Genomic DNA, 21852 nt, shown 5'->3' on the forward strand with positions numbered 1-21852 from the left:
CGGCGAGCGCTCCCGGCGGCACCGGGGCCGCCCTCCTCGGTTCCCTGCACGCACCGCGCTGTGCTCCGCCTCCGCTCCGGTGACCTTCCCGGGGCGCCTTCCCCGGCCCCGCGCCCCCGGCCCCGCGCCCCAGGCCGGGGCGAGGCCCTCTCCAGCGCTTCCTTACCGAGGAGCCGCGGGCGGGCGGCGCAGGCCCGGGGGGAGGGGTCGCCGAGGCCGGCTGCAGCGCCCCCCCGCCTCCGCGCTCTGTGCTCGGCCGGGCCGGACCGCCGCTCCTCCGCCGCTGCGCGGGAGCCCGGGCGCCCGAAGCTGGGGGCGCGGCCGCGCTCGCCTAGACGGGCTGGGAGCGGGCAGGCCCTGCCCTGAAGGGGCGAAGCGGCGGGGCGCGCGGGAGGTGGAGCCGGCCCCGGCGGCCGCCCGGCGTCTCTCCCAGCGCCCCCTCCCCGGGCTCAGACCGAGGCGAACCCAGGCCCCTGCCCATGCGGGGCGCCCCCGGCTCCGTAGAGTCCCCGGGGCAGGGAGCAGCTCCAGGCAGCAGCGCCGGAGGGAGAGGAAGACGGGACTGTGCTCAGCTCCGGCGGCCCGGACCTTCCCCGTCGCGTTTGGAGGCGGGGGCCGCCCCGAAGTCTGCGCTTGTCATCGCCGCTTGGACTAGGGCAGCGCCTGCTGGGACCCCGACCCGGAACCCCCTGCGCCTCGCAGGTGGCAGCGCCGCGGCGCCACCCACCTCCTCCGCGGTCTCCCTCTGCCTGGTGGCAGTCACGGCCAAGGTAGGAGCCCCGGGGGTGCGAGAGAGCCGCCGCGGGGGCGCCCTGGTGAGCGGTGTCGGTCAACTTCTCCGAACCTGTGGCTGGTACCCCCTGTACTCGGAATGCTGGCGAAGAGGGAGGGAGTGAGGGCACAGCTTCTGCCGCCTGGGCCCGGAGCCCTGGAGAGGCTGCAGGTAGAAGTCGCCGCGTTTCTGATGTCCCCCAGGACCCGTCCCAGGGCCTGCCCTGCTTCTTAGGCTCACGGGCTGCTGAGAGCGAGGAGGAGTTTCCCGTTAACACCAGGAGGCGATGTCGACCTCCCTCCCCCGCAGCTTGCTGGCTGTGAGCACGTGTGCTTTGGGGGAACCTTCTGTGTTTAGAGCTGTCCTTTGGGCAGTCCCCACCTGCCTTTCCTGGCGTGATGCTGTGAAGAACTTTTCTTTGCTCCTTGTTGCAGAGTCGAGGCCGATTTGGGGTGAGAGCCACAGCTTGCGAGTCTCTCTATTGGACAGAGCAGTTGGGTGGCAGCGATAGCAGTAGAGGAAACCCAACCAGTGCCAGTCCTACTGGACAAAGCTGCTTGTGATGAGTGGTCACTGGGTAGCGATCCAGACAGTCTTGTGAAAGTGATTGTTTCTGAAGGGTGGAGTGACTGACTCCAAAGTTTGTGCATCCTTAAGTTATTTTGCTCAATGCCTTATTACTGTGTTTAAAATTTTACTCATAAGGAACCTCAGTCCTGCAAGCCTACCCTTGCCCGTTTGAAATTTATTAAAACGGTGAGCTTTCCCTGGAACGATCTGATTTTAAATGGGTCACTTAGGAGGGAACAGATTGTCTCTCCTGCACTGAACCATCCCCCCGGGTGACCCTGTTTAATGGGGATGGATTTTTTCGTCCCTGAGCTGATGTACCTCGTTTGAGCAGGTTTTTGCTGAATTCTGAATCTGTGAATTTTGTCACTCAGTCCATTAAAATGATCTCCCAAGGGAGCAAAATAGCAACTTACACTTCCCGTGAATGTCACAGGAAGTTTTACAGGGTCTTATGTAAGTGCCGCAAGAGAGGGCTCAGGCTTCTGCTTCCTTCATGGGCTGGGGGTGGGGATGGGGAAGGGGTGGCAGGTGGACGTTCCCGTTCCCTAAATGCAGGTGCCATCCCTCTCTGGCACTGGTGGAAATCCAAAGTGCTTATTCACTCCCTGCCAGTATGCAGTCACTTCAGGTTAATTTTCCTCCTCGCCTCTCCTGCCTTACCACCTCAGGAGTCAGCTTTGGTAGACTTAAGATAAGGGAAGGTTCTAAATTAGGAAAGGAACACGTGGAGGTTTCTCTTCTCATGTCTCACAAAAGGGTGACATGAATGAATTACTCACGGGCATGGTGGGTCCTCACTGGGGATTAAAAAAAAAAAACTGGCTTGAAGATTTCATACATCTCTTAGTGTACCTTTATTTTTCAGGAGTACACTTTAGTGAAAATTGCTTGAGGGAACACACATTTATCGAGCCTGGCCCTGTTAATTCCAAACTGGGAAGAGAACTACTTGGAACAGAGAGGCAAAATCGTTAAGATTTAGATCTTAGTGGGTTTTCGAGAATGGCTGGGAAAGGAAACCAGTCTCCCCAGTGGTATAGAGAGGTTTTTAAAGAAAAGATGGTATCGCTCTGGAGTGGGTGGAAGTTGCTAACAGGTATAGGCCCTCTGGTGTCACTGGATGAAGTGTGCTAGGTTGGGGGTTAACTTTTCTGGCGTGGGATAATGCAGATTCCTTTGCCTTTTAAAACATAACTAGAAGGGCCTTGGGAATGAAATGAAAGGTTTTTCCATCTCATCATAGGTCCCAGGAGTGCTTCCACCTCTTGGGAAGGAGGTGAAGGTTTCCTGTGGTTCTGGGTTCCTGAGCTGTGCTTGAAAGTTGATGCAGGAGTGTCTCCATCCTTCAGCCACCTACAGTGGCAGGACACTAGGGGGGACTAGTTTTCTATTCCACCACTGATGAACCTATGTCACAAAAGGCTGTGGTTTGTCTTGAAGGCTCAGGAACCTAACTTTTTGCTACCCAATGCATGCTTGCACTAATGAGGGGATTCCGAATGCTTAAGCGATGGGCCTGCTTACATCTAAAGTGTCATTTGGGCAGCTCAGAACACGTTAACTGCAGAGTATTATGTGAGACTGAGCAGACTCAGTGATAATCTCTAAGTAAGTGAGGGCTATAAATTTTGGGGAGACAGAACCTCCTGCAAACTCCATCCTTTGGGTATTAGACCGTGCTAACTCTAAGTTCCCGGGGGTTTGTAATCAAAACTCCCTCCTTTGGTTTTTGGGCTGCACATCTGCCATCTTCATAAAATCATGCTGCCTCCATTCTAGATGGAGTCTAGAACTGACTCCATTAAACTTAAAATTCCTCACTGTTGTCCCCTTAAAAGCACATACCTTGTATGTATACAGATGTAACGTAACATTTGGCAGTGTGCTTGCACTTTCATCTCAGATGCTCTCTCTGCACTTTCAACGGTATTAAATCATTAGTGTCCAGGTGTCTTCCAGCAGAAATTAAAGATAATTCTATATCCGCCGAAGAACAAAGCCGCATGGCCCAGGCTTACCCACTGTGGCCAAGTCTTATCAAAGCTGACTCCAGAGGTGGGCAGACAGGAAAGGTTGGAGAAAGAGTCTAAGAAGAGACTACCCAACTCAGAATACTGGCACGAAGAGAGGCAGATGTCGCCAAGATTTAGGACTTCCTGGATTCTTTTATATATATATATATATATATATGTGTGTGTATATATATATATATCTTTTTTTTTTTTGCGGAACGCGGGCCTCTCACCGCCGCGGACTCTCCCGTTGCGGAGCACAGGCTCCGGACATGCAGGCTCAGCGGCCATGGCTCATGGGGGCCCAGCCGCACCGCGGCATGTGGGATCCTCCCGGAATGGGGCACGAACCCGTGCCCCCTGCATCGGCAGGCGGACTCTAAACCGCTGCGCCACCAGGGAAGCCCAAGACTTACTGGATTCTTAAAGACCCAGTGCAGCATATAGAGTTAGACTCAGAGTTTGGATCTGTGAACCTGCACGAGTTATTACATTTCCTAGAACTCTGGAGTCTGGTAGACTGCATCTGTGATCCTTTACTCATATGTATAGTGCATATTTAGGTAGTCTGAGGAGACCTTTTGTTGTGGCATAGGGAAGTGGTCAGCATAAAGCTTTATTTCAGCTATCGAAGGCTTTGTAGGTTGATTCTCATAGGTGCAGTATAGCCAAGGAGTTAGAGATTGGAACAGGAGAACACTATTAAATTTTCCATTGAGCATCAGCTAGTGAAAACTGGTCATGGGGAATTTATATATATACTGTGATCTTAAGGCATGAATGAAGTCTTACGAATTTCAAGGAAGCCACATGGCAGAGGTGGAGGAAGAAAGTGACGCAGGATCCTGGCCTTCCTTAGGGTCCATGAATAAGGTGAAGGTGTCTTTGCAGCCAGAGATTCTCAGAGAGTGGGGAGCACATGGGGCCAGGGCTGTAAGACCCAGGGGACTGAGAACTCCAGGCACCCTGCCATTGACACCCCTTGGCAATACAGCCACCTCACGGGATCTGCTAGTGTTGATGAGGCTTTGCGGTTCTGCTCCAGAGCATTTGACATTGAGAGGTACTCAGGTCCTCTGTTCCTCCCTGACCACATTGACATTCGGAGAGACTTTTCTCCTTTTAACTTAGCAAGTAACAGCTGAATGTCTGTTATGTGACAGATGCCATGTTCTGTGTAGAGGTTGCAGAGGGTCCACAATTAGTTTATAGTCTTTTGGGGGCAGGCAGATGTTGAACCATTGCTGTGAGCTGCTCACGTACAGGTTTGTTCAAAGTAAAACCTTGAGTTTGCCAGGATAGTAGAACAGGAGGGAATCCCATGCAGAAAGAACAGCATGGAAACCTTAAAATATGTAGTGTGAATGGAGAGCAGTCAGTAGTGTGGCTGTAAGAGGGGCTGTTCTGGAAGAGGAAAGCTTGGTGTTAGCAGGGAAATAATTTAATAGGATTCCTGGTTTCATGCTCTGTGTATTCAAGCCCTGGCAAGAATGGTGGCTGGATAAGGTCCAGGAGTACCAGTTGATTATCCCACATTGTTATTACAAACAGAAAAGGACATTTTCTTTTTTGTCCTTTATCCTTCTACATATAGCATTTTGCCTGTTCTTTAAAAAACTATTAGCAACGCAAATAAAGAAAGGGTCTCTTATCAACCCGAAGTCTGCCCTCTTGTGTATGTGAATTACATCTGGGGCTTTCATTACGTGATTATGCAGCAGTGGGAGAAATGACAGAGTTACTTGACAAGTGATAGAGTGGCAGAGGGACACAAATTTTTCCCTGTGAGAGTGTATTCTATTTTGTCATATTTACTTCTGGGTAAAGTTATGGCTGCAGTTAACATTTGAACAAGGTTCTTGTGTTTGAATCATCTCAGTTCTGGCCTCAACTTTCTTTGCTGTTGGAAAAAGAAGAGTTTTATAGTTTTGAGGATGGGTGTGGGCCTGCCTATGTGTGTGTTTTGTGGAATGAGGAAACTATGAAGTAAGGAAGAGAGGCAACGATGTAATGGCCAGAGGATATTAGAGAGAATGGAAAACTGCAGTTGTTAGAGCGATCCCCAGGGTCAAATATATTTAGTTTTTCTGAAACAGGAGCCAGAAGGACAGTGGAGGTAGAAGAAGCCCCAGTGTGTGTGTGTGTGTATGTATGTGTTTGTTTTGTCTCTGTCATCCTTCCCTGAGTTGAGTTGACTGGTAGGCAGGGTGGTATAAGTAAAATTTGGAGACCTGGGTTCTCATCTTTCATCATCCTATGCTAATTTGCTGTGTGACCTTAGAATACGTCTTGATCTCTTTGGGCTTCAGGTGCTGTCTCCAAAGTTCAGTGCGTTTTTCGTCTTGTAACTAGGAATGTAGAGGCTCAGAGATAGGGCTTGCCTAAGTTAGTGGCAAAGCTCAGACTATTTAGGTTTTCTAGCTTTCCAGCTCTGAAATGGGAAGAGGCCTGACCAGTTCCAAGGTATACTCTGCCTTGAAATATCAGACACTACAAGTATGCAGTGCTGAAGAGAAGAACCACAATGTCTTTTCTGTGTTGGTTGTAGATTCCGTAGACTTGTAGACTGCATTAGAACTTCTCTGATACCTTAAGCCATTCATAAGCAGCTGGGCTTGCTTGCTAACTTCTTATGTATTATGGGAACCAGTGGGTTTGGGAATGTTACCTACTCTTTGAGAACTGCTTGCGATGATGTGCTTTGTGATAAAAAGCAGTGCTGAAAATTTTAATTGTTTCCAAATTAAGTCAATGAAAGCTGAGTTGAGCCTGTGGGATTCTGCGAAGCCTGGGCTCTAACAGGGAAAGGGGAATCTTCTCATTTTGCCAGGGCGGTTACCTCGTAGGGGGAGCTGGGGGGTGAGTGTTAAGGGAGGGATGTTGGGAAGAAAAACAGATTCAGAAAAGCAATTGTGTAAAAGTACGAGTCAGGAAAATTGCAAACCGACTTAATTTTATGCCACCAAATTTGTGTTGTTAGAGAGAAGCTTCCTCATCATTCTGGCACTGATGCTGTCCTGGGTGGAGAGGGCAGTGCTTATTGGAAAGAGGAGATTTGAAGTTAAGTACAATTATAAATGTAAGGTTTGTGACATTATTATTTCAACCTTGAAGGTAAGCATAGGAATGCCCTGTTTTAGGAGAATTGGGAGAATTTGTTTTTCACTCTTCAACTGTTTATTCCATAATTGAAGCTAAGTGTAAGAATGGCCTATTTTAGGAGAATTTGGCTTATAAATCTTATTTTAAAAGCAAATAATTTAAGAGAAGTAATTGTTTGGGGTACAAAAGGATTTTTATTTTACAAAAAGGATTCATAGCAAGCATCTTTTTAATAGCTAGTCCCTTAATTGTATTTCAGGTTATTTGATTAACGCAATCATGATGGATGCTTTGGGGAGCCTTACCTGTTACAGAAAACCAAGGGTTTTTCAAATATAAACTTTTCCATGTTTTAACATATACCTCACCGGGTTCACCTGCCAAGGAGTCTAATATTGAACTGTGTTACAGAAAGAAGGACAGTAGTTACATAAACTTTGTAACCACTGACTGACAGACCACATGGTGTTACTACTTTGCTTACTTACTTACTGGGGGCAGATTTCTGGTTTAACCACTGTTCATCCTGGAGATTGCAGTCGTTAAGTACCACCTGCGTGAGTTCCTCAATCACCCTCACATTCTGCCTCTAAGGATATATCAGGAACAGAAGTGGTTTAAAAAGGAAATCAGGTAAGCGTTTCCAGGATTCTGAGTTTTCCTACTTTCAGAGACATGGAATTAATTTTGTTCCGCCTAAGTATATGGTAGAGGCAATATGCATGAGATATTTACAGGAAAAACCCTCGAAATTGTGCTCGCTCACGAAATATCTTGGGCTTTTGGTTTTTTTTGTTCCTTCATCGCTTGTGAAAGTTTCCAAAAAAGAATTGGTTCTAGGAATGAAAGAAAACGTAAGGCGTTTAAGGCTCCAGAGGTAATTTTGGGTAACCTGGAGTGGTAGATAAACACAGACTGGGGCTAGAATGGGAAGTGCAGCCTCACCCATGATTTTAGCCTCTTTCGTCGCATTAGGGGGCTGCCCTTTGGACGTGCAGCAAACGCACATGGAGATGGAGCCCTGGCTACTGGGCGAGGCTTGCTCTTAACAGAGTCCTTTTTTGACGTACCCAGGCCAATTGGGAAGAAAGGGCTTCTGATCTTTCCAGCTCTCCACGGTAGCATTAGAATTTAGGGGAATTTACAGCAGAACACAGGCATGCGGGGATTTCATCCTTCCTCTTTTTTTTTTTTTTAATTTAAAATCAGTAGCGAATCATGTGGACTCTTCAGTGTTATTCTGTGACTAGAGACTGCCTTGATGCATTAAACACATGTTTGTTATTATTAAGGTTAACACTTTTGTGGCTGACTGGGAGCCATCCCCTCCCCGCTTTTGTTTCCAGAACAGTTGCGTAGGTCCTTAATCTGCCAACACTGTTTGTGTACCAGCCTCCTCGACTGATGTCAGCTCTCATCCGGGAAGGGAATGGTATTTTGTGGTTGTCTGCGGAGCTACCCAAGTGATAAGCAGGAAGGGGCTTTTCTTGCTTCCAGACATGGTGCCTGGTGCTTAGTAGGTCTACACTGAATAAACAGTTGTGTCCACACAGAATGATTTGCGTTCCGAGTTGTGTTTCCAGCTCCGGGGTGGGGGTGTTGGGGAGGGAGAGGTGAGTAGGATACCAGCAGACTCACAGCCTCAGACTCCTTCAGACCTCTCCCGAAAGCTGTTATTTTAAAAATGTGAAGGACATTTCAGATCAGCGAAATGAATTCTCTTAGGGATTCATTGTTGTGGTGCAGACATTGACGGCTTTGTAAAAAGGCAAGGAAAGTATAATCCTGGAATGCGGCGTGTGTTTCCTTTCCTCTGAGTTTGTAAGGATTTTGACTTATCTGGCCTGGGAGGGGTGAGCAGGCTGTAATGCTTGTTCGTGTGTGCATGTCAGGGTGCCTTGAAAAGCATCTTAATAAATACCTTAGGATGGACTGTGGGCTATGATCTTTTCGGCACTGGTGATGAATGTGCAGTGACTTAGACGTGGATCGGGCCAGGGCTCCCACGTTCAGAGGATGAAGTGGGCCCGAGAAAACAGGGGGGACTCGAGTGCTTTTCATCCAGTAGGAAGGACTCTCCTCCTCTCTGCCATCTTGGCATCTTCTCCCCCTTCTCTGTTGGTGCGAATCCTTCCCGCCTGGGCTTTGAAAGTACTTATGGATGCCTCCTCCATAAGTGGAAGGCAGATCTGTGATGTTGAGACAGCTCGGGGGCTGCAGGAGACCCTTGAGCCCGCTCGACCTTCATTTCACAGCTCTGGAAACTAAGGCTGGGGAGGTCACATTATCCAGAGGGGAGGCAGATCCAGAGCCCCTGCTTCCTGACCACCTCATGTGGCCCAAGGCTCTGCTCTGCCTTCTCACACCCCGACTTTCTGGTTGTCTGTCCTCTGCTCCCTGCCCTTTCATCCAGCATACTCGACTTCAGTCTTCTCCTCACACACGTTCTTCGTGCTCTGCTTTTGTGCCAGACGCTCTTCTGTTTGACCATTTTGTGTCATTTCATCTTTATGGTAACCCTACGAGGTGGGTGGTCTTACTCTTCCATTTTCCAGGTATGGAAGCTGAGGCTTGCCCAGGTCACACAGCTGTGGAACATGGAGCCAGGACTTGACTCACAGCTGTTCTGCCTCCTCTGTCTGCTGTCTCTGTGCTGACCTGGGCTCTAGTCAGAATCTCTGCTTCCTGCCTACAGGCCCTATACACTCTTGTCTCCTTGATGGCATTGGTTAACATCTACTAAGCCAGCATTCACTCATCCGCCAACATTCATGAAACTCCTGCTCTGAGAGGTGTCGGCTTGACATCAGGAACAGGGAGGTGAGGAAATCACCTGCCTGCGTCATCTAGTAGCCTCGTCTTGGTGAGGGAGGTAAATACTAATAAAGACGTGGACAGGGCAGTGGGCACTGTGTCTTGGTAGCATTACGCTTGAGGGAGTCAAAGAAGGAGAAAGCATTAGATTGGGTCTTAGTGAATAGGAGCTGGAAGGATAGAGTGACAGGGAGCATCACCTAAAACACCCCAAAGGCCATGCCTGTTCCCTTCTACTTGGCATTGTCAATATCTGTATACTTTCCCTATTCTTTTCCTTATGTGTAAGTGCCTCAAAAAGCACTGGGACAGGGTTGCACCCATCCGGCTACACTTCTAGCACTTAGGAATCTTTCAATAAACATTTATTCAATTAAATTGAAAGCCTTCTGTCCTTGCCCTCAAGCAACATAGTTAGAGAGATTGGGAAAAAAAACATGTGTGAGAAGTTAAACAACAATAGAAGATTCAAGTGAACAGTTCAGAGTGGCAATAGGAATGATGTGGCAGTGCAGTGAATGGTTGTGGATTATTGGAACCCAAAGTTGATGGGAAATCAGAGGCGGGAGTTTACTTTAGCTGCTTAAAGGCAGTGGAGGTAGGATTTGCCTTGGGTCCTTGGACCCAGGATGATTAAGAGTTGAATGGAAGAGTTAAAGGGAGGTAGAGCAGCCAGCTAGGTTGATGAATGCACAAATATGAATTTTGGGGTTATAAAGTAAGTCGGCTTGGGTTTCCATTAGCAAGGAGCTGGAGATGAAGTTGGCAAGGTGGATTGGGGCTGTGGACTTTTGGAAGGCAGGACGACTTTTGATTGGGAGGACGGTGTACGCAAAGCTCTGTTTTAGGAAGATGAACCTAGTGGCAGTATCGGGGCCAGACTGGAGTGGGGAGAGATGGTAGCAGGGAGGTCGCTGATCAGGCTTTTGTACTAGTTCGGATATGAAGTTCTAAAGGCCACTGAGCTAGAACTGGTACAGGCGGATGGAAACAGAGGGAAGCTTTGGGATTTCTCTGATCCCAGTCATTGGTACTGAAGTGCGAGATGGTTTTCATTGCCCACTGGGAAGCGGCCTCACTGGCATAAAGTCTGCTTGTGACGGTAGCAGTAGTTCTTAGAATGGCACTCTCTCCCTTGGCTGGGCTGGCCGTGGGGATGGGGCTGGGCTGAAAATGTCCTCTCCGCAGCCTCTCTTATTGGGGGTTTGTTCAGATGAGCCCCGGGTGATAGAACAACTTTTTTACCTAGTCTAGGAGGACACCCAATAAGGGGTAGAATGTAGAAAATTTTTCTTTTCCTCATGAGTGGTTCCTGAAGCAGCTGCGGAGGGCCGAGAGCGAAATTATTGGAACTCTGACATGTGGGCTCCGGATCCACCTTAAAAGTGAAGCTGGGCCATGCTTCCCGTGACTGGTGGTGTGTCTCTGCCCGAGGAGGGCCTTGCTGAGAGATTACAGGACACACTTTTCAGAAACGTGGAGTAAGCCATTCTGGATAACAGAATTTTTCAAATAGGAGAGTCCAATTCCTTATAGGGAGTCTTTATTTGGAATCTTTAAAGAACGAGGGCTTTTCTAGGATGTTCTGTGTATTTACCCTCACTGGCTCACTCTCAGCCACTGGAAAGCATCCATCTTTCTTATCAGGACACACAAAGCTTGTTGTGAACTGGCCCCTGCCTGTCTCTGCAGCCTCATCTTCTCTTGCCAACCCCACCCACCACCCACCAAACCCCAGCTCATTATTTTCCTTCTTCACTGCTTACTTTCCCCCAAATCTGCCAAGCTGTGCACCTACCTCTCCTTCTGGCTGATAAGCTCTTTCCCTCTTTATTTGCTTGGGGTGCTTCTGTTTTTCCTCCAAAACACAGTTCAGGCGGTCTTTCCTTCAAGCTTCTCCTGGTACTGGGCGCTGAACTGTATCTGTCCTTGGACTGGCTTCTCCTGCTGTGCTTTTCTGCACTGTGTTCCCCGAGCTTCCAGATGGCTGGCTTGCCCGGAGTGTGGGAGCCCTTCAGTAAAGATGGCTCTGGGGAATCTTCAGTGTTTTGCCGTATGCCTGGACCATGCTGTCTCTACCCTGTAAGTGGTGGGTGGTGGTGGTGGTGGTGATTTTGGATTGCACTGAACTTGCTATTCAGGTATAATGTAACCTTTTCTAGTTTAACCTTTAGTGTTATGCTGTACTGCAGGGGTATTCCTGAATCTAAAGAATGCATGCCCTTTTGCTGATGATCAGGTGGTGGTGGGCCATCCCTGGGGCCCATTGATGCCTTCAAGGAATGTGGTGCAGGTGGTGGAGGAGGAGGTGGGGAGGAGAAGGAGGAGGGGGAGGGGGAGGAGGAAGAGGTGGTGGAGGAGGAGGAGGTGGTGGAGGAGGAGGAGGAGGAGGAGGAGGGGGAGAAGAGGAGGTGGTGGAGGAAGAGGAGGGGGAGGAGGAGGAGGGGGAGGGGAGGAGGGGAGGAGGAGGGAGGAGGGGAAGGGGGAGGTGGGGGAGGAGGAGGAGGAGGTGCCTTTGCTGCCTTTTCTGCTCTTTCCTTGCTGCGTTTCTCTGCTTTTTCCATTTTCTCAGATCTTCAGCCTCCTCGTTCCTCTCCTCTTAGGAATTTTTTTTTTTTTACAAATTTATTTTATTTATTTAGCTGTGTTGGGTCTTCGTTGCTGCGTGTGGGCTTTCTCTGGTTGCGGCGAGCGGGGGCTCCTCTTCGTTGCAGTGCGCGGGCTTCTCATTGCGGTGGCTTCTCTTGTTGCAGAGCACGGGCTCTAGGCGCGTGGGCTTCGGTAGTTTTGGCTCGTGGGCTCTAGAGCGCAGGCTCAGTAGTTGTGGTGCACAGGCTTAGTTGCTCCGCGGCATGTGGGATCTTCCCGGACCAGGGCTCGAACCCGTGTCCCCTGCATTGGCAGGCGGGTTCTTTTTTTTTTTAGATGCTGGGGGTAGGAGTTAATTAATTAATTAATTTTTGGCTGTGTTGTGTCTTCATTTCTGTGAGAGGGCTTTCTCTAGTTGAGGCAAGCGGGGGCCACCCTTCATCGCGGTGCGCGGGCCTCTCACTATGGCGGCCTCTCTTGTTGCGGAGCACAGGCTCCAGATGCGCAGGCTCAGTAGTTGTGGCTCACGGGCCTAGTTGCTCCGCGGCATGTGGGATCCTCCCAGACCAGGGCTCGAACCCGTGTCCCCTGCATTAGCAGGCGGATTCTCAACCATTGTGCCACCAGGGAAGCCCGGCAGGCGGATTCTTAACCACTGCGCCACCAGGGAAGCCCTCCTCTTAGGCTTTTTAAACCCTGATGGAATCATCGTCAGACAATCTAAAACACATCCTTTTTTCAAGTGTTTGATTGAAGACCTTATCCTCAAGTGTTTTCTGTTTTCTGGTCGCGGTGTTGGTCCCTAGATACTGATGGAGCCTTTGACTGTGGTGTCTGTTTACTAGGCTTAATACCACTCCACATTCCTAGAGAACCTGTTGCAGAATTGCAATTATTATTGATTGAGAAGTTATCAAACAGTGATGGGGAGTGGCTAGGGAGGACTGGATGAATTTGTGCAGAAGCTCAGCATCAGCGCCCAGAGACTGCTGGATAAGCACGTGTTTATTATGTTGGATATTTGTTATTGCCTCTGGTATTTGTGAGGTCCATTTGGGTTTTTATTACACTGCCCTTGTAAGCCAGGCATTGGTGCTGCATGAGTAGGTTTGCTTCGTGAATCACAGAGGAGTGATAGATGAACTCTGGGCTTATCAGATGGTTCGTGTGATCCAGGTGCTGTGCCTTATGAGCCTGCGCTTGGCATGGGCACTGGTTACGTGGTTCAGGAAGTCCTTCGCTTTTCCTGTGGTGGACTGACCTAATGCACACCAAAGGATGCTTTCTCTGGCTCGTAGTTGTTGACATTTTCCTTTTCGTTCTGCTCGGGTTTATCCATAACTCCTGTTGACGCAGCATTTTTGAGCTCATTAAATCTGTTAATGTGTGTGTAATGCTTGGGACAGGAGCTGGTACACAGAAAGCACTCCATACGTATTAGCTGTTGTAATTGATGTTTGTATTTAGAGCCTCTCCACTGTTTCTCTCTCTCCCCCTTCTGGTGGTTGTGCTTGTTGGTAAAGTAAGAAAACAGCTCCTGGGGCTGAGGAGGGGGAATACCGACTTTCTCTGTTCAGCCCTGTCCAGAGGTCTCAGAAAGTTCACAGAAGCCCTGAAGGTAAAGGCAAACACTTGCCCACTAATCACCTAAGGCCATTTTTCAGGAGCTTTTGGTCCACCTTGCTATCTACTCTCACTGGGATTTGGGCTCCAACTGGTAAGGTGGATGAGAGCCAGTGAAGGGTATAGGAAAGGACTCTTGGCAAGTTGTGATGAGCAGTATTTAAAATAACAGTAACAATAATAATGGGTGGTCACAAAGATAGCTCCCATTTATCAGTTGTTTCTTATGTGCTTCTGAAAAGTGCTTGACATGCACGGTGCTTTTTTTTTTTTTTTTTGCGGTACGCGGGCCTCTCACTGCTGTGGCCTCTCCCGTTGCGGAGCACAGGCTCCGGACGCGCAGGCTCAGCGGCCATGGCTCACGGGCCCAGCCGCTCTGCGGCATGTGGGATCTTCCCGGACTGGGGCACGAACCCGTGTCCCCTGCATCGGCAGGCGGACTCTCAACCACTGCGCCACCAGGGAAGCCCCCTGCATGTTACTTTTTGATCCTACAGCACTCTGAGCTGCAGTTTCATTTTACTGGTGAGGAAACTGAGGTGCACAGAGGTTATTTGCCCACGTGGTAAAGCCAGAGACGGGAACTCAGTTCTATCTCCAGAATAATTTCCTCTTCACCTCTGACCCATGATCTACTAGCCCAGGTGTCTCAGCACTGGAATATACATAACCCTGGTGATACCGAAGCCTTTCGTGGAGTATTGCAAGTGTGGATAGTTTTAAGGGAATCAGTTTCCAGATTTTCGACCTCATATATGGACCCTTTCTTGAAACTGATTGGACTGAGACCACCCCTTTTCACAGTCATTTGTCCCTGTTTTATAAAAGGCACGTCTCTTGCCCAACACTAATCTTGCTCGCGTGCGTTGCTCTGAGTATAGAAACCTTAAGGGGCACTGAACAAAGGAACTATGAAATTGGTGTGTGGGAACCTTCTAATCAAGGCACTTTTACAAGGCTGCCCTTTTCCACATTCTTTTTTTTTTTTTTTTTTTTTTTTATGCGTTACGCGGGCCTCTCACTGTTGTGGCCTCTCCCGTCGCGGAGGACAGGCTCCGGACGCGCGGGCTCAGCGGCCATGGCTCACGGGCCCAGCCGCTCCGCGGCACGTGGGATCCTCCCAGACCGGGGCACGAACCCGTGTCCCCTGCATCGGCAGGCGGACTCTCAACCACTGCGCCACCAGGGAAGCCCCCACATTCTTTTTTACTTGTTTAAACTTGCTGCTAGAAACAGGGCATATGGGGCCCCTTTCTTATGCTAAGGAATGATATAAAATTTTCAGATCTTAAGAAATAGCTTGCTTTTAACTTTTTAAAATGAATGATGGGTATCAGATTGTTAGATTCTGTTTAAAAAATATGATGTGGAAGTCTTTTTTTAAAATGCTCGTGTTTACAATATGTTGGAAATTCTATTCTTAGAAGGTATTCAGTTTATGATGAAAACTTTAGACGTCAGCCTAAAAATAGGCAAGCTTTTCAGAATTAAATTAAAAAAAGCTTGAAGCTAATTGTACTAAGATACTGAAGTTCAGAGTGGAAATTCTGAAGTTGTTTTCTGCCACAGACCCTTCTGCACCAAAATATTATTTTTTCATAGAATTTCAGGGGCATCAGTGTCTCCTAAGGCTCCATCATTGCACTCCTGATTAAGCACCCTTGAAATGATAGGGAATTGCAGTAAAATGTAAACATAGTTTCAATTTTGATGAAACTATTATATATGTAGTTAGACGTGTGATCTTTTATACCAGAGTGCCTTAGTGGCTCAGCAAGGACTGTTTCAGACATAACTGATAGAAACCCAATTCACACTGACATTAAAGAAAAAGAAATGGACTTTATCTGCTTCAGTAGCTGGGAAATAAAAAAGGGCAGCTTCAGGTAGTGCTGGATCCAGGTCCTCAAATGTCATCCTGAAGTCCTTGCTTTGTCTCTTGGCTCTGCTCTCTTCTGTGCTGGCATCATTCTCAGGCAGAGTGTCCCTGTCAGGTGGCAGGGATGGTCCTCAGGAGCCCCAGGCTTACATCCCTCACCATGACAGCTGAAGGAGAGAATTTTTTTCCCAGTAGATCTGGTGAAAGTCCTGGTCATGATCTGGTTGGAAGGGCCAAGGTCACATCCTTGAACCTGGTCAGGGGAGATGGGGTCCGTCCTATTCGAATTGCTTGGGGAGAGGAGAAGGGGGCTTCCTGAAGAGAAGCTGGGCAAACAAAATCCCAACGTGTTCTGTAGGAAGATTAACCTGAAGACCTTGAAGATCAAATGGACTACCGGTATCTTCTCTAAAAGCCTTTCACTCTCCTGGGTATGCTTCTTCCCTTCCATGCACCACCAGCCAACACTCTTACCTTTATGATACCCATCTGCCCATTGACAAAATGACATTAGTGATACCGTCTGTTGCCTGCTTTGGTAATTTCAAGACTCTTAAGGCAGTGCCCCAAATCCCTGGCTTAATGTATTTTGTGATTTCATTTTTTAAAAAAGGCATTAGTTATGCGATTAAGAAAAAAATTAAAAATTATGGAACTCCATCTGTGTTAGTTTGCTAGGGCTGCCGTAGCAAAGTACTAGGGACTGGGTGGCTTAAACAAGAGAAATTTATTTTCTCACAGTTCAAGAGGCTAGAAATCCCAGATGAAATTGTTGGCAGCATTGTTTGTCCTGAGGCCTCTCTCCTTGGTTTGCAGATGGCCATCTTCTCCCTGTGTCTTCACGTGGTCTTTCCTCTGTACGTATCTGTGTCCTAATCTCCTCTTCTTACACCAGTCATGCTGGATTAGGGCCCACCTTCATGACCTCATTCAACCGTAATCATCTCTTAAAAGACCTTTTCTCCAAAAACAGTCACATTCCGAGGTCCTGGGGGTTAAGGCTTCAGCATATGAATTGGGGGGGGTATGGTTCACTCTATATAACACATCTGTTATTTTAACTCTGTGAATGGGTTATATTTTGAAAAATAATATTAATACCCATACCTTGTTTAAAACCCAAGTTAGTAACAGGTTCACCTGTGCAAATGCAAGCTCAACAGTTTCAGGGATGGTAACTTTGATGCAGTTTGCTGTTTGGGTATACTTTTGCCTTCAATAGGAGTAGAGAGAAGACAGTGTACAGGTGAGCACTGGTGGTTTGAGTTTGTCAAAGATGCCTGGGATCGGAGAGTGGGAATCTGGACCTTTCTTGTCCTTAAGCTCAGTGCTACCTCTGTTATTGCAGTAACAACTTTTCTGAAATCCCCGAAGGGTGCACTCTGGTTGTGAAATGAGTTTTAGGGCTTTTGGGGGAGTGTGGGGTAGGCGGCTGCCGAAGGCAGGATTCTTCCTGTTTCCACTGGAGCAGTGGTTGATCTGGCTGAGAGCTGTGCCGGGCTCTCCTTGTGCCAGGGCTGGTGTGAGTGAAAGAGAATCTTGTCACCCTACCTTTTGTGTCTTAGGGAACAAAGTTTGCAAGCAAGGGGGTTAATGAGTCACTTTGATCCAAGTCACTAAAGGGCCACCGTTGCATCAGAAATTGCTTTCTATTCACACCCAAGGCTCATCCTTTTTAAGCGCCTCAGATGACAAACCTGTCCGTTATTCTCCTCTGCTAAGCGGTTGTCACTGTTCTCTTCCCGGCGTTAATTATTGTTTTAATATGGCTTGCGTGTTCGTTGTCTGGTCTGTCGATGTTTGTAATGGAATATCACAGCCGAAAGGAAGTGGGGAAGAGGTAGCAAATGGTAGTCTTTTCATGTCAAAACCCCAAAAACCTCCCACCTGAATTTTGCTTACCTACAATCCAGAAATTCCAAAACTTAAAGAGTTTGGAAAGCAAGCTGCTACAGGACGTGGTTGAAGTGCACATGTGTTACCTGGGAGGACGATGAGCTTTTGAAAAATCCATCCACATAATATCACTCCTTCATAGGCCAGTGTGGGTGGTGGTAACTGATTTGGAGATTGTCTTTATTGAAAGCAAATGCCAGTCTTGAAGAGTATAGGACCCAGGAGCAAGAAGTTTTGACCAAGCAAAATGTTGTTTGCTAGCTCATCTTGGATAAGGCACTTACCTACTCTGTACTGGCTACGTACGGCTGCTGTAACGAAGCGCCACAAACTGGGGCACTTAAAACAACAAGTGGGATGTTGTACAGTTCTGGAGGCTAGAAGTCTAAAATCAAGCTGTCTCAGGTGTCAGCAGGGCCACAGTCTCTCTTTTGGCTCTGGGAGAGAATCGTTTCTTGCCTCTTCTAACATCTGGTGTTTGCTGACAGCCCTTGATGATCCTTGGCTTAGAGATGCATCACTTCAGTCACGTGGCCGTCTTCTCACTGTGTGTCTTCACATCGTCTTCCCTCTGTGTGTGTCCCTGTGTCCAAATTTCCCCCTTTTATAAGGACACCAGTCGTAGGGGGTTAGGGCTCAGTCCAGTGACCTCATTTTAACTTGAATCCTCTGTAAAGACCCTATTTCCAAATATGGTCACCTTCTGAGGTCCTGGAGATTAGAACTTCAGCATATCTTTCTTGGGGAACACAATTCAACTCATTACTCTCCTAGCTTTATTTTTCCTCCTCCAGAAAACAAGGTCCACCTTCAACCTAAGGTTCAAACACAATCATAAGAGAAAGCACCCTAGAAAATATATCCCCCGGGTGATGGCAGAATGCCCCACGGGATGTTACATGTCTCTTATTCCCGCTACATGGTATCTTGGGAGCATTTGGATCTAATACATGATATGTTCTATGCAGTTTTTCTTTCTCTTTTGGCCGTGCTGCGTGGCATGTGGGATCTTAGTTCCCCGACCAGGGATTGAACCCACGCCCCTTGCATTGGAAGCATGGAGTCTTAACCGCTGGACCGCCAGGGAAGCCCCCCGTGCAGTTTTTCAGTTGGAAGTCCTTTGGGGTGGTGTGACCTGGGCTGTGTGTTCGGTGGAAACTTGGAGCAACTTGCAAGTTGGCAAGATTTGCAGGGGAAGTTCCCCCCAGAGGGTGGAGCTGTGGCCCCTTAGAGTGGCCTGTGGCTGCATTATCCTGGCTTGCTGGCCACTCACTGCCGCTCCACAGTACAATTTGGATGTGAATCCTGAGATATCTGTCCCAACTCCTGAATCTTCCATGGAGAGCGTGGGAATGTGTAGTAGTTTTATTGGTTTCTTTTCATGAGTTGTATTTTGATATTCAGAAGAGGTTCACTGGGGCACAGGCTAAGAATGTTTTCAGCATATGCTTCTCTTTTGCCGGCTCCTAATAACTTGCAGTGGTCAGTAAAAAAACCGACACAACAAACCGACCCGAAACAACCCTCAAAACCCTCACGCTGACATTTAAAGGACTTGGCGTCTTTAACTGCCTTTTACATACAGCACAGTTATGCGTTGCTGTCAGAGTATATGTACGTGTAGATGTTTTCTTTGAGACGCTCAAAGCTCTGCAGAAGTCTCACTTTGTGGGCTAGCTCTTAGCTCTCTCCCCATCAGCTGGTTCAGAGTTTTTAGGGGCTGCAGGTCATGGATGCCACTTGCCTCTGTTTCAGTCCTTTGTTCACTCCTTCGGTGAACATGCAGTTGTCAGTCATCTGCTGTGTGCGAGTCACTGTGCTGCGCTCTGCGGTGGGGAGGAGAGCAAGGGCCCTGCCTGCGTGGAGCTCTCACTCTGGGTGGCCTGGTTCATTGTGACTGGGTTCGCTTGTCTCCCAGATCTCCGTCCTGTTTGCAGGCAGACCTCCCTCCTCTGCCACCTGCCCCTGGCATCCTGGGCTAAAAGCTACCGTATATGTAGCTCCATTTGGTATTTATTGGGTTGTTAACACCAAACTTTGCAAAGCCAGAGAGGCATCACTTTGTTAGAAGGAAACCTCTTTATTCCACTCCCAAGAGGCCACTCGGCAGGCTCTGAGGTCCATAAGACCCAGCTCCAAACCTAACACAGGAAGAGCTTGTAACCTTTTTTTTGCCTTTTCAGAACTTGACCCCTTTATAGAGTATTTTGAGAGTTGGGCTCCATCGGGCGGGTTTTATGTCTGTGCCTCTCGGATGGGCCATGAAGTTCTGGGATCAGTTTTGTTATATGGCAGCCTCGTGCAGTGCGGTGCTTGGAAGCCTTACGGCACAAGAAGTGGTCTTTCCGTGGCGGGATTTCAGTGTGGTAATTGACATGGGGATGCCTGAAAGGACTATTGGTGTCTCCATGCCGCACGTGGGAGTCTGCAGCCGTCTTGCACAAGAGCTGAGGGGATTTGTTGCCCTGCTCACTTCTGATGGGGAAGAGTGCAGACGGGTCCCCTGTGGACATCTGGCCCAGCACATTCTGTCCTTGGGTTCCCATCCTTCCATCCACTTCCTGGTGGGTAACACTGGGAGAGGATTTGGTTACAGTATTCAGAATGCACTGTCCTGGAAGACAACTTGAGGGTTGAGGGGCAGGAGGGAAGATTTCTACACGGATCGGGGGGAAGATGTCTCGGACAGTTGCATAATGGGTTGGTTTTTATTTTAAGGTGAATCTTGTAAAGATCTTGTTGAGAGAGAGGTGGAAAGAAAAGTATTATTATCTGGCTTAAAGCTCCGCCCACTCCCTCTGCACCTTAGAGAAATGAAGAGAGGCATGTGGACCAACTGGTTTGTTTGGGCAGATGGGACAGTTCAGCCCAGGAGATCAAAGGACCTGCCCCAGGTCACACCAACTTAATGGTAAAACCCAGACCCCCTGAGTTCCAACCTCTGACTGTCTCCCTCCAGCCCAGGCTGCCTGCCACATGATTCAGTGACTCTTTAAACATGACTAAGGCCGTTATTGGGCATGTGGGCCCCCAAAGAAACAGCACAGCCCTCCTGGTAATGGTTGGGTATCTTTTGGCTTGTTGCAACTGTGACCACATTGATGCTGAAAGGAATGCCAGGCTGGGTCTTGTTTTTTAAGCGGGGTCTCATTGCTACGATTATCAAATGTATCTTTTAAAGGTGAATATAAAACAGCTACCCTCCCAAGCAAATCATAAAACAAATTATGTCCTTGCCACCCAGAACTACAGAGAAACGGCAGGCTCTTCGTGGCACAGAGAGTAATGGCTGCAGTATTAAAACAATGATGGGAAAACCAGGAACCAAGAGCTGAAAGGCAGGGAAGAAAGCAGTCCCGTAATCCCCCGGGGATAATGGGTCTCAGCGACAGATCTGTGTGATTTATTGTGCTAATGTACTTATTTTTATTTGTCCCCTTCAACACGGAGTTTTGTCCCTGAAGAGATTTGATAATGGCTTGTTTGCGGTCACTTAGACTCCAAAATAAAGCGCCACATTTTGGCTGTCTGGAGATCCGGCGGCCTTATTGGCATTCCCCCTCCGATTTTACCTTCACTGGCTGAGATGGGACGGATGGAGATAAGGCCTTCTTTGCTGCCCTTGCGTTTTCCCATCACACCACCATCGCAACTCCTACCCTAGAGACAGGGTGGCTCCGTGGCTGTCCAGACCCAGCCTGCTTCCCTCTTTCATCTGGTGCTACTTTGGGACAGCAGGAAGGAACTCCTCATTCTGCCCATAATAATAGATCCCTGGGACTTTGTTTTCCTGAACCACCAGTGCGAGTTTAGCGGTTGCAGCTTTTGGGGTAAGCAAAAATAAGAGCGGAGGAGTAGATGTGGGAGGTTTTCCAAAAGAATGTGCTTGATTTAAAGGCTGAATGAAGTGTGTTCGGGTCGTGGTGGCCAGCTGTTTTGCTGGAAGACTCCAGGGAACATATCAAAGGGCTGGACGCCTGCCTGCAGAACTGCCCCGCACCTGCAGAGGTGTGGCCAGAGAACTCCACGATGCAAAAGACTGTGGAGATGGCTGGAAAAAGCAGCTCCAAGTCTTTTCTGACCCCAAGTTTCCTCCCTTGAGGACCTCTGCTGGAATGCCGCTGGCAGCTCTGGTTGACAGGGAAGGGGCCCTGGCATGTTGCATCCACACTTGGCCCTAGGGCGGTGCTTTGAGAGACTCTTGCTTTCCCTGCGAGCTTATCTAATTATAGAAAACTCAGACAATGGAACAGAAAAAGACTCCTTTCAAATGTAGAATGATAGCAAAAGTCAGAAGCAAACTAAGGATCGCTGTTGGGGGTGGGCAGTGTCCCTGGTATCCTGTAGGTGGGGCACTGCAAACACTCTTATGTTTGCACATCCTAGTGAGGCAGTGGCACCACTGAAGGACCCGTGGTGCTGGTAGTGTTACATTGCTCTCAGGTACTTGGGCACCCTTTACTCTTCCTCTGCTCCTATAAGTCTTAAGAGGCTCTCAAGCCAACCTGACTCAGTGTAGGTACACATGGGCCTCAACAGTGTCCGTAGTACCATGTGATCCAGGAATTCTGCTTCTGAGTATATACCCCAAA

General features: G+C 48.5%; 1 protein-coding gene across 1 annotated transcript in view; it reads left to right on the forward strand.

Moving 5' to 3' along the window:
* Positions 1–316: 316 nt before the first annotated feature.
* Positions 317–21852, forward strand: part of LARGE1 (LARGE xylosyl- and glucuronyltransferase 1) — a 587572-nt gene continuing 566036 nt past the window's right edge. The window contains exon 1 of the mRNA XM_032644884.1: positions 317–770. The gene's annotated coding sequence lies outside the window, so the exon portion shown is untranslated. The remainder of the gene's footprint in view (positions 771–21852) is intronic.

Source organism: Phocoena sinus, chromosome 10, assembly GCF_008692025.1.
Source record: "Phocoena sinus isolate mPhoSin1 chromosome 10, mPhoSin1.pri, whole genome shotgun sequence".
Classification (NCBI taxonomy): Eukaryota; Metazoa; Chordata; class Mammalia; order Artiodactyla; family Phocoenidae; genus Phocoena; species Phocoena sinus.